Source organism: Choloepus didactylus, chromosome 1, assembly GCF_015220235.1.
Source record: "Choloepus didactylus isolate mChoDid1 chromosome 1, mChoDid1.pri, whole genome shotgun sequence".
In the NCBI taxonomy this organism is placed as follows: domain Eukaryota; kingdom Metazoa; phylum Chordata; class Mammalia; order Pilosa; family Megalonychidae; genus Choloepus; species Choloepus didactylus.
This window is the reverse complement of record NC_051307.1, coordinates 161973283-161983364: the sequence shown is the minus strand read 5'-3', so window position 1 is coordinate 161983364 and position 10082 is coordinate 161973283.

Below are 10082 nucleotides of genomic sequence, written 5' to 3'. Positions count from 1 at the left end.
TTTCCAAACCAAAATTGTTTTCATCAGCCGTATTTATTATTCTTCCTTTGATGCTCAAATGATCCCTGCTCAGCCCCGGGGTGGCCCTGCAAGCTGGCCCTGGTTCTATCTGCACTGCCCCAGACATTCTGGAGCGCATCCGTGCCTCCTGGCAACAGCTAGAGAATGTTCCAGACCCATCCTGACTTTTCCTTTTCCTTTCAGTGGGGAACATTATTAGGGACGAAAATCTGGGCACTTGGAATGCACAAGAGGGCTGGGGGCTGTTGTGCTGTTTTGGAAAAAGCAATGAAGATTTTCTTTTTTTTAAGGAATGGGTTTTACTGTTTTTTTCAGTGTAACATGTCATGTTAACAAAACCTTCTATTCTTAGTTTGCAGTCTCATCAACCACTGTGACTTTTCCTATCTTGACCATTATAGTTCCTTTGATCTACTCCCTGAACCACTGCCCCAGGGCACGAGAAAGGGCCAGGACAAGCTCCAGTGACCCCTGTATCAAAGACTTCCAACATTTTTCCCCTCTGACCTCTTAACTTGTCACAGAATCCAGGCCACAGGTCCCATCTCTACCACCTACACATGAGGTAATTTTGTTTCAGGAGGTTCACTATATCTTTCAATCCTGCTTCATTAGAAATCTGTTTCAAAGAAATATCATTTGCTATTTTATTATTTGTTAGAAAAATAATATGTTTATTAAAGGTAATTTAGGAAAGTCTTTGAATTACAGTAAAGAAAATAAAAAACATCATGATGACTCTAGCTTTCTTTTTGTAGCCCACCTGACACAAAGAATGTATCTAGCAAATTCAGCTTCAAACACAGTGAAGTCTGATTTATTTTACAATGTTAATTGTGTTAATTCATCTGGGGAGTAGCAATGGTAGAGGAGAGGGGAGAAATGTTACTTTTTACCATATATACTCATACATTGTTGGAATATTATTTTGTCAAACATTTACTACCTTTTGTAATAATAAATACAATTTCACTGCTTTGAATCTTAAAAAAAAAAAGTCACCCATGGTAAGCACTGTTAATATTTTTGTGCTTCTTTCTAGCCTTTTTTCCCCTCTGAGACATACATTTCTGTTTGCAAAATTAGATCCTAAATCCATATTTAAGTTTTTCCTCCTCTTTTTAATTTTAACTTAACATCATGTCACAAGCATTTCTCATGTTATCAAATACTCTTGGGAAACAGGACTTGTGACAGCTGCATGGTATTCTATCATGGGGATGTACCATATATTATTGAGTCATCCTAATGTTGGCAAAGAATCATCTTCAATCTGGGAAGTTCATGAAAGATCTTCCCATTCGAGTCTCTCATTTTCCAGAGGAGAAAAATGCAGTCCAGAGAAGTTAGTAATTTGTCCAGGCATGGCCAGCTGGCCAGAGGTGTGGCTCTGACACTCCTATCGCCCGGCCTCTGCCCTTGCTGCCGTCACACGCTGCCTGCTGGGCCTCTGCAGGGCATTTTTTGGAACCTAACTGTAGGGCACAGCCTACATTCTTGCTAAATTACATTTTGTAATTTGGGGCCCATTGTTCCTGCCTGTCAAGATCATTTTTTTAAATCTTCTGTCATACTACCATTAGCTAATGAGGGACAATGTAGTCAACACCAGAAATTGTGGCTTTTTCCTCTATCAAGATGTGTTTTCTAAGTCATCTCAGTGCCACAAACGGGGAAATACTGTCATAACTTTTATCAGATAATTCCAATAGTCGCTAGCAATTACAGGGAAGGGTGCTAATTAGCAGACCTTGGTCCCTGTTTCTCAGGGATCCCTCGGGTTGTGACACACTGTAATCAGCATTCCGGTAGTATGTCTGGGTTTTGCCCAAGGGCCACTGTCAGAGGATGGAAGAGGAATAATTACTGGGGGGGGGGGGGAGGGGGGGGGGTGTGGGGGTTGGGAAGACCAACCCTGGGCTGGGCTAAGGGTACCAGGAAATGGGTGAGAGAAGCATCACGGGAGGGGGACACCTGGAGAATGGATGGGATCTGGGTGGTTGAGGGGGAAAGCTGATGGATCAGGGGTGTCTCCCTTTTAATCAAATTAAGGAATGTTTTCTCCTCCTGAAGCTGTTTTATCAAACTCTAATCAGATATGGAAGAATTCACCACGATATGGCAGATTACTCTTGGAGAGCTAGGGCTTATTCTGAGTTTTCCTTCACATTTTATAAAACACATTTTATCCAAACTTTACAAATGAGTCTGCAACATCAGTGTCTGTCATCACCAGAGCCACTTTTTGAGTCAGCTAATACAGTTTTTGGGGAGGAGCCTGTCATTTTTACTCCCACCTAAGTTATGTGAGATATAAACCCTTTAAAATCTGTCTTTGAAAATGTTGTTATCTGGGGTTTATTCTGCATCAACATTTTTCATCTATTGCTTTTCAGAAAATGCTTAATTCAGATGAATGGGATTGGCAGGCTCTGGAGAATGTGATGGTCTCTATTTATGGCTAATGTTAATCCATGGACCATATGGTAGTTTAAATTTCTAGTATAAATTCCTTTTCCATTATGTTATAGTTCATTCTTGGACTGCTTTAATTGTGTAATTTATCAATGTGGAAAAAGGACTTTGAAATGTAATAGACCAGAGTTAATATGGAGAGCAGCAAGGGAATTAAGCATGCTTGGAAAAGAGCCGATTCGATGAAGCTACATCCTTTGAGAAAGGCTCCAGACCTTGGGCTGTGGAGTGAATTGTGTTTCTGGGAGATACAGTCTGGGTTTGAGGCTTTGCTGTGATACAAATTTCCAGGTGCCACAGGCAAGTGCCTCAACCTCTTTGGGACTTAGCATCCTTATCTGGGAATTGAAGAAGTCAGATGAATTTAGCAGTTACTAGGCTGTGGGGTATCAATGACCAGTGATATATATTTTTTTAAGTTTTTGTTTTGGAATAATTTTAGGTTTACAGAGAAGTTGCAAAGATAGTACAGAGTGTACCCATATACCCTTCACCCAGCTTCTGCTAATGTTAGCATCTTACGTAACCACAGTACATTTGTCAAAACTAAGATGTAAACATAGGTACAATATTATTAATTATACTACAGACTTCATTTGGATTTCATCAGTTTTTTTACTAATGTTCTTTCTCTGTTCCAGGATCTAATTCAGGATCCCACATTGCAGTCAGTCATCATGTCTTCTTAATCTCTTCTAATCAGTGACCATTTCTTAGTCTTTCTCTGTTTATCCTGACTTGACAGTTTTAAAGAGTAGTGGCCAGCTATTTTGTAGAATTCCAACTAGTACTATTTTTAAAAGCTGAACAAAATTGAACGACTGGTCTAGGGTTGAAAAAATCTTATTTTGATAAGTAAGGCATATCAGTGTTGCAAGTGACAGAAATCCAGACCTGAACTGTCCTGTCAAGCAGGGAATTTACTGGCTCATGTAACTGAAGTCCAGGGGCTTATCTGTTTGGGATAACATTTGGATCCAGGTCTGTTCTGTCTCTTGACTTGGCTCCTCTCTCCTCTGAAATGTTGGGTCAAGGTAGCTGCCAGCAGCCTACATGGCTATATCCATCCAGGTGTGTGTGTTGTGGGGAGGGGATGGGGGTAGAATGCTCACCTCTGGTCCAGTTTCCCAACTAAGTTCTCGTTGGCTCTGACTCAGCCATCTGCCCATCCGTGAGCCAATCACTATAGCCAGTGGATTGGGAGGTTCTACTGTGCCCAGGACTATCCCATCTCTGTGGCTAAGGTGATGCCAGCTCTACTAGGAGGATATTAACTGAGAGTAGAAATCAACGTGGCTTCCTGGAGGAAAACCAGAGCGTAATTCTTTAAGAAGAGTGCAAGAAAGACAGCGCTCTGTGAGGTTAATAAATTAAAAAAAAAAAAAAAAAAAAAAAAAAAACTACAATCACAATCAACACCATTTCCTAAAAGGAGGGATATTTTAATATCAAACAGGTAGAAAAGGTTTGTTCTTTCCAAGAAAGAAAAGTTAGCAAATTTTCATTCCTTCATTAAAAAAAAAAAAGATATCTTACTTTTTTATGGAGAAAAGTTAAACCAAACGATTTTAATTTATGAATATAAAAGATAATGTAAAGATACTGTTGAATTGCCTATTCAAAATCCTCCACTTCCTCCTTGTTTACAATGTTAATAGAATTCTAATTTTGTCCAGGTATCACCCTTCTCCATTTTCTTATGCGCTCTAGGAAGGTGACCCTGACTTCAGCCCCAAGAGGAAAGAATCTTGATCAGTCAAACCCAATCAGGTTAATTCCTTGTCCATTGTTGGAGTTTGACTTGGAAAAGTATATTTGTCCAATTCTAGCCAATAAGATGCCAAGGTGGAGGTGCACCTCTAGGAAAGATTTGTTTTTAAAGAAACAGAGGGAAAAGATAATTTCTTTTTTGCTTCTTATGTGAAGATGCATGGTCCAGAGATGTGACCGCCATCTTGTAGCCATGAGAGGGCAAGCTGGCAGCTAAGAATGCCATAGAGCTTTGAAGATGGACAAGAACCTGGTCTCTGGGTGATGTCATTTGGCTGCTGAATTAATAAACCCTGGAGCTGGGTTGGCTATGGGAAATAATAACACAGTTTAAGGTTCTTTTAGTTGGGTTTCATATTACTTGCAAATGATACAATGATATCGCATATTTTGTCCATGTTTCTTTGATAGAGATTTCGTTGTTGAGCTTCTGTACTTGATAGCACAAAACAAAGTGGAGCTCAGCATAGTCCAGTTCATGGTTTTCATCGGAATTATTGCTGAAAAATCTAGCTCCAAATAAGCATTTTGGCAAAAACAGAAGTGATATTCTCCAATTTTGCACAATGTGGAACATCACAGCAGTAGCCCCTGTGTTTCCGATTGCTTCCTCCTGTGAAGGCTTGAAGACAGCCATGGGGCAGGCCAGTGAGGGGACAGGAAAGGGTCTGCTGGGGGTGCTCACTCAGAGCACATCTAGCACTCAGGCTTCAGCTCTTCCAATGGACACAGAAAGGGATACTGTTGCCAGGAGAACACTTTCTCTAAGAGCAACATTTGAGCACTGTGGGCTGAGATGATCTCATCTAAGCCTTTTTGGGCTCAATCAGGCTAGCATTGTGTGGTGTAATGGTGTGGAGACCACCACACCAGCAGCAGGGGTCCCTTTCTCTCTATATAATTAACAGCCTATGATTTCCCATCAAGGAGAAATCCTTTCAAGGGCTAAATGAAGGACAATTTGGAAACGCAGTGGTTTCATCCATCTTCTGCCGCCTATACACTCAGTTCTTAATGCTGTGTGTGAATAGTTTTTGCTTGCATCTTTAGCTTTTTAAAATGAAAAAAAAGTTTCTACTCCTTCCTTTCCTCCCACATGCACTTTCTCATGAGCAGATACATAATTACATGAATACTCTCAGACCTCTTGTGGATCCACATATTTTGGGCATGTCTATAAGGCCATTTATAGGGGCTTACTCCATGAATCATAAATAGAAGATTCTCATTAGGAATGGGCAGTGGCCTCTTTAAGCTTGTATAGGACTTAATGGTATCTGAAGGTGGAAAACTCAACATTTTATAAATGAGGAGCATTAGTTTCATAGCAGGTTCTGTATTTTAATATTAAAAAACTCAGATATGGTATTAAGCTCAAGAGGCAATTATCTGATATGATAGCAGCTTATCATTCAGGGCCAGGAATACAGTGGTCAAAAACATTTGTTGAGAAAATGAATGGCACTTTCCTTCTATTTTTAATGACTGAAAAAGGGAAATTGGGTTTTCAGGATAAAAAGTTAAAATAAGAGTTTAGGAAAAAATCAATGATTTCAGGTTACATAGAGGTATTCCTGGATTGTTAAGTGCTGAAGCAAGTTTTAAGGTTCTCTGCAGTTATTAAACCTCAACAGGACTGTGGACAATCTCATGCAGATTTTGTATTTTCCAGTGAATGAAGTTTTGTCTTTAGTGGAAAAATGACTCCCATTGCTTGAGCCCATTTTTAGGGGGTTGCTGTTTGTTTTCTGTATCCCACACAAAGCTCTCAAGCCCTGAGCTTTGACTTCATTTTTGAGTCTTACACTTTCCATCTTGGTCTCAAATTAGCTTTACTGAAACCCTATCTTTATGCGGTCTGGGCTTCCTTTTTCCTTAAAAACTTTTTTTTTTCTCTTTAAAAACAAACAAAAAACCACCCTCTCATATCCAGAAATTCCCCACATTTATTTCCTGTTGGCTTATTTCAGACATTTTTTTGCTAAAGAAGTTTCAAGATGATTTCTTAAAACCATTATAAAGTTATATAACTTTGCTGATTTAAAACTGTCTTCTTTGCTAAATTCTTAACTGTTGAGTTTCATTCTCTTTTTAGAACAGAGGCTCCTTCTTGACTTCTGATGGTCTTAACACTGAAACTAGCCTGGATTTTGCACCAAATTGATTTCAAGTTAGAAGAGTGCCTATCTACTATGTATTTTTTTGGTAATTGTTGTTTTTGTTGTTCTTTTCTGATCCCGAAGTTAATAATCCTTTGCTCTACAACAGCAGAGCAAACAAAAGCCTCCATTTTCCGTGGGCCTTGGTTTCCCCACCTGCAAAGCCAGGAGCCTTTGTGTTGGGTCTGAGATCCACATTCCTTCCAGGCATCTTGGAAGATGTGGGCTATTCTACTTCTAAAGACCTTGCAGAAGAAAATTCTGGAGACCATGACTTCATTTAATTATTCTGCCTAGTAACTTTGAAAATTTCTTCCTTCCATCACATAAATCCTTTCCAATTCAATCAAGGTCATGTCCTTGTTATGGGAACACATACCTGCAACCACATCAACAGTTGGCACTTGTACACTGATGATTGTAGCAGGCTTTAAGACTACTTGTCTTAATAAACGTTGGCTAACAAAATAATGAATTTTTTCCAGAATGAAGATCACGGGAACAATGACATGGTACAAAGACAATGGGATCGGGCAGGCAGCCCCTGCGTTCCTGGTGATCTTGGCTGTCAGAGCTTCCCTTTCCCTCTCTGTAAGGTGGGGACCTGGTCACTTGGTCACACTCTCCAGCAGAGAGCGGCTCTGCTCAGACGTGCTTATGCTTGCAGCCTGTCCCCTGCTGCCCCAAAGACAGGGACTGGATACTGCACAGAATCCCTCAGGAAGGCTGTGCCCCCTGAGGAGTCCCTGGGCACACCTTGCTATGCCCTGGGGCCCGCAGAGGGGGCGTTAGACCCTGCTGGAGTCCTTGGCAGAATACTACAGTCTCTACATAAATGAAAAAATAAAGTGAAAATAGAGACTCAGAACATATGGCTCCCTTGACTCCCTTGGGGTTCTGGGCAGGGGCCATTTATTTGGAACACTCTCTACTTGTGCTTCCCCCATTCCCCAGGATTAAAAAAATTTTTTTTTTCCCCGAACTTTCCCATTCCTCCGTGGCCTGGCTGCGAATGCTGAAATTCCATCCCCTGTTTGTTGTCACCCGGGCCCGTTTCCATGGTTACCCAGATTCCAGGCGCTGGCCCACAACCCATCCCTCAAAGGCTGCTTGGCAGAGGGAAGACATTCCTCCTCACGGGAGAACGAGAACGTCAGAGCGAAATGCGCGCTCGCCTCCCGGCAGCAGCACCCGCCCCCCATTCGTGTGGGATTTCGGTGTTCTAGATGGTTCTGTTAACATATTAAGGGGTATGGGGTTAATACAAAATAACCGTCTCCTCCGTTTCTCCTCTCCTCTTTGAGCTGAGGAATTACTTTCTTGTATTAAACATTACACCCTTGGCAAAAACTCCAGATGGTTCTCATTAAAATTCCAGTTGAGTTTCCTTTTTTTTCCATTCCCCTCAAACTGCTATCTCAAAAATAAACACCAGGTTGAGGACCCGGGGAGGGGTTCTGGATTTGCCAGCCCAAATGAATGGAATCTTTTCAGAGCTATCTGGAGTGGCTGAGAAGCAGCCCCCAGCTCCTCTCTCACTCTTCCTTAAGGACCTAGCCTTTCACAGGGCTGCAGTGGGGCAGCCCCTGGTATCCTGTCTGTGGCACTTTCACCAGGGAGAGTCCAAATGCACCTGGGTGACCCTTGGCCATGGTCTCTCAGAAAGAAGATCAGAGAGCCAGCCAGCCTGCTCCCCAACAGGCCATGCCCTAGAGTGTGCCTGCCAAGGGGACTGGGTGGGGGTCCTGTCCACCCCAGTTGGTGCTTACCAAGTCCCCCGCAGGCTACTAAAGACACTGGCCACATGAGTGAGGAGACACTTGCCCTGAAAAGGTAGTGGGAAGGATTGCCAATGCCTCTTGGCCATAACGGCAGCTGAGCAAGCCACGGGCCTTGCTCCCACTTCCGGAAAAACCTGCTTGCACAGTAAAAATGTGTCTGTGTGTATATCGGTTTGTATATATTATGTCCCCCAGAAAAAGCCATGTTCTTTGATACAATCTTGTGGGGGCAGACATATTAGTGGGGATTAAGTTGGAATGTTTGGATTAGGTTGTTTCCATGGAAATATGCTCCACCCAACTGTGGGTGATAACTCTGGCTAATTTCCATGGAGGTGTGGCCCCGCTCATTCAGCATGGGCCTTGATTAGTTTACTGGAGCACTATATAAGCTCAGACAGAAGGAGTGAGCTTGCTACAGCCAAGGGGAACACTTTGAAGAATGCACAGAAGCTGAGAGGGTAGCTGCAGATGAGAGACAGTTTGAAGACGGCCATTGAAAGCAGACTCTTGCTCCAGAGAAGCTAAGAGAGGACAAACACCCCAAGAGCAACTAAGAGTGACATTTTGGAGGAACTGCAGCCTAGAGAGGAATGTCCTGGGAGAAAGCCAGTTTGAAACCAGAACTTTGGAGGAGATGCCAGCCACGTGCCTTCCCAGCTAACAGAGGTTTTCCGGACACCATTGACCATCCTGCAGTGAAGGTACCCGACTGTTGATGCCTTACCTTGGACACTTTATGGCCCTAAGACTGAAATTGTGTAACCAAATAAACCCCCTTCTATAAAAGCCAATCCATTTCTGGTATTTTGCATTCTGGCAGTATTAGCAAACTAGAACAGTGTGTATCTAGGGATGTGTAATTGATGTGCTTTTATTTCCAGCTTTATATTGTCAAAAATTTTTTAAATACAGAAAAGCTGAAAGAATAGAACAATGAATACCCATATCCCTCCACCTATATTTAAAAAATGTTATGTTTTGTTACATATGTTTTCTGTTTCTTTTTCCCTCTCTTTATGTATTTATATATTTCTTTTGTTTAGATATTTCAGACTTGGAACCTTGCCCTAAAGAGTTTGATAACCCTTTAATATATGTAGTAATTTAAATTATACAATACAGGAATACATTCTTATCATGAAATATTCAAACAGTATAGAAGTTTAGAGAGTTAAAGCAAGGGCTCTGCATAGGCCCCTCCTTATCCTCCCTCCTCTGTCCCTATCCCCTCCCCCACAAAGCTAGCTTGGTTTGTGTCCTTCTTGCCCTTTGTCTGTGTTTATATAGATATATGCACGTTAAATAGAAATATATACTTTTGTCATTGTGTCGGAGTTCAGAAGCCACTCTAGTTTAAGCAGAAAGAAATTCAATATAGGGATTTGGGTTTTACAATTTTGTCAGATGACGTAGAAGAGTTGCTGAACTTCTAGGACCGACAACCAGGACACCAGTTCAGAACCCATCCACCATGACCAGGAACCTGGGGAACTGGGAAACTGTGCTCCAGCTGCTGACTCCAAGGTCACACTACTTCTGCAGCAATCTGGAACCCAGGGAGCCACAGCCACACCAGGTCTCCAGGACCACACTGCATCCTGTCCACAACACCCACGATGCTGGAGACTGGAGCTAGACACTGAGATCTTTGCTGTTGCTGATGCAGAAAAGAAACCAAACCAAACAAAACATATACAAAAAACAAGGACTCCTTCACTCCTGTGTGCCAGCAGTCAGTGGATCTCAGGGGAAGCTAGGCCACATGCAGAAGCTCCGTTCTAAAGGAGCATTTGTGGCAAATGGAGGCATTAGTTGTCCAGGCTCCAGCATGCAGCAAGGCAAGCTGCAGAAGTGGTAGGCATGGTGTTGAGTG